Raw genomic sequence first — 3,171 nt, forward strand, 5'->3', positions numbered from 1 at the left:
TCACGGCACAATTAATTTATTGACAATGACAAACATTTATACCCTAACACATTAAACAATAAAATTAAAACAAAATTCACCTATGAAAGAAAAGCGTACAAAGCTTGCTTGAACATAATACCTCGCACGCAGGCGATAAAAAAGTCTTAGAATTACTTACAAATTTTTTTTTAAATTGCCTAATTTTGGAGTAACTGTATGCGTAAACTCCAATAAATATTTTTATTGAGGTTGCTTAACTGCTTCTACACACTTTATTTCGAAACCGACGAACTGATTCAATTAAAGAAATAGGGGCAAAATGCTCGAGTGGTTGGCGTTAACAATAATACACGCTTTTTTTGCCGTTGCGAAAACTAACAGCTAGCAGCAGCCGCGCTTTCTCGTTACCTCCAGTATTTAAAGGAACACCACCTCTACCATTAAATAAACTCCTTCCTTTACAAAATTTCAAATAGCTCTCCATTCACAACGGACTTGATAACGCTAGCTTTGAAGAAACGCGTCCCGCATCCCACTTACGCCGAAAAGAACGTGCAATTCTTCGAAATACCTTTTAACAGACGTAAGAACACGTACGTTAATGGATTTTCGTCCGAAAAACTCCTTATCGCAAACGACCAGATGTCCCTACATTTTAACACGCAATTTCACGTTTTACAATTAAATACAAAAATCTTTTTTAAACAATTTACAAAAGTAGATGTTCTCTGCTGATTATAATATGATGAAAGACGTCGAGACGAAAATCTGAGAAAATGGTAAATTGGGATTCTCAACCGAATACCGAGCAGTGCGATCCTAAAAGCTTATCCGGTTATGGCACGATGTCGTAATTTGAAATGTTACCAGAAAAAAATATTAGATTTGGAAAATTTGAACGGGAAAAACGCGTACTGAAAACATTTCAGTGTCGTTTTCTCTTTCTGTTTTCTACTATGAACGGCGGTAAAAACTGACTGGTTTTCAAATTCGTAACTTATCATTGGAATCTCCGTAATCCAGAAGGATACAGTGTAGGTTAAGTGAGGGCAAAGTTGTCCCTTTTTCTGATAAAAAAACGCATTTGAAATTTTTGAAAAATCCTTGAAAATAACTGAGATATCACCGAAAAACTGAAAATGACAAATTTCGTCTTCACTTTTCCTAGCTTAAACGGTGGGAAATGGGCAGTTTACATGCTACTTTCTTATTTCTTATGGACATCATACCTCTTGGATTTTTACGGAATGACAACAAAAATCCATTTAAATGGATCGCAGTCATAGCCATGTTGATTCAGCAAGATCTAGTTACCCGGTGGTTAATTTGTTGAGAAATTAATGTAAAACTTTTGATTTTGAAAGTTTCCTTGTAAATTTATGTAAAAGTATATAGTGTGACAAAGTCATTATTTTTCTTTTTTTATTCCGTAAAAATCCAATATGGCGCCCATAAGAAATAAGAAAGTATAGTAGCTTCTACATCTAGTGTGCTATGGAAATTCTGATTACAGATTCTTCGAAAAAAAAAGCGCTAACGGGAACCGTCCATTTCCGGCCGTTTAAGCTAGCTAAGATGAAAACAAAATTTAACATTTTCAGTTTTTCGGTGATATATGTTATTTCCAAAGATTTTTCAAAAATTTCAAAAGCGTTTTTTTAGTCATATAAGCTCACCGTTACGTAGCCACAAATTTGAACCACCCTGTACATGTTTGTAGATAATAAATACTTTTTACAACTGTAGGAGAAGTATCACTGATTGTAAAACTTATAAAACCCTATTCAGATTATAATGAGTTACGGGGGTTGTTGATAAACGAACGCATCTCCCACATCGTTCACACTCAACGATGCTCTAACTTTTCTGGAACGCAATAAGCATCCCAATTATTTTTTCTTAATATTCTGGCGTTAAATGGATGGATTAATGTGGGAAACGTGAATGAAAGTAATTCTTAACTGTCCTTCCATAAAAGTTGGAACAGGATACTTCGAACATTAGGAAGTTATTTACAAATACGATAATTCGCTTGGTTACATAAACATTTTGGTTTTTAAAATGTGTCAAAAACATTTAACATTTTTTACTGTTTAGCAAGCGGGCGATGAAATATGTATTAAATCAACGTCGTCGAGCTGTTAAAAGGATAAATTATTTTCGTTGGCTAAATCCAGGCTTATGCCCCTACAATATTTTTCTAATTCTGTTGTATTCTCAATACTAATCGTGTAACGTGAAACGTCATAACAACAAGATGGTTTGTTGGATTTAGGCCAAATTATTCATAACTGAATCATTTGCTGACAAACTGTCTCGATCTATTATTTACCTATTCTAATGCGATTTCCTTTTTGCAGGCACGCCGATTAATAGATTACCAATTATGGCGAAAGCGGTATTGGACCTTTACGAATTGTACAATTTAGTGATAGCGAGAGGAGGACTAGTCGATGTAATTAACAAAAAACTATGGCAGGAAATCATTAAGGGACTTCGCTTACCTTCTTCGATTACTTCCGCCGCATTTACGTTAAGGACGCAGTAAGTGTTTTTTTACAATAAATATTCAATGCATGCATTTTATGTTCGATTTGGCCATTCTTTGTCTGAATGATCTAGTACCTACTTACCAATTTTATAAACAATGCGTGACTTAATATGTAACGTTTGAGGTTGAATATTTTATTGAGGCAATAAAATCGGAAACAGTAATGTTTCACATTAATATGGTTTTATGGTTGGTTTTTGAACATTAGTACTTGTTTTTTTTTTGCTTGCAATTATTTTTATATACCTATACTACGTCTTTTTTATGGCTTTCTGAAACGATCAGAATTGATTTGTTTGGTCGACAAAAAAAGGTTGTGCTAGTCCGCTGCTTGTGCTTTTCTAACCCTATTATTATTACATTATGTAACATCTTTCAATAATCAAAAGGGACTGTTTTATGCTGTAGCTACCATTGCATCCTATATCTTCCAAAAGCTAGCGTTACCTATAACACCTTCATTCGCTTTAAATAAAATGGAAATGCAAAATTAAATTGTATTTTAATGTTGTACTACTAACCTAGCAATAAATTTCGCTGTTTCGTTACCATCATTACCAATTCTCGCCAATGGATATAAAATTGGAAAAGTGCCGAAAACCTTTTTTGCGTCGGTTGAAGGAGGACTTAACTACTAC

The sequence above is a fragment of the Photinus pyralis genome, unplaced genomic scaffold (genome assembly GCF_008802855.1).
Source record: "Photinus pyralis isolate 1611_PpyrPB1 unplaced genomic scaffold, Ppyr1.3 Ppyr1.4_unclustered_Scaffold622, whole genome shotgun sequence".
Taxonomy (NCBI): domain Eukaryota; kingdom Metazoa; phylum Arthropoda; class Insecta; order Coleoptera; family Lampyridae; genus Photinus; species Photinus pyralis.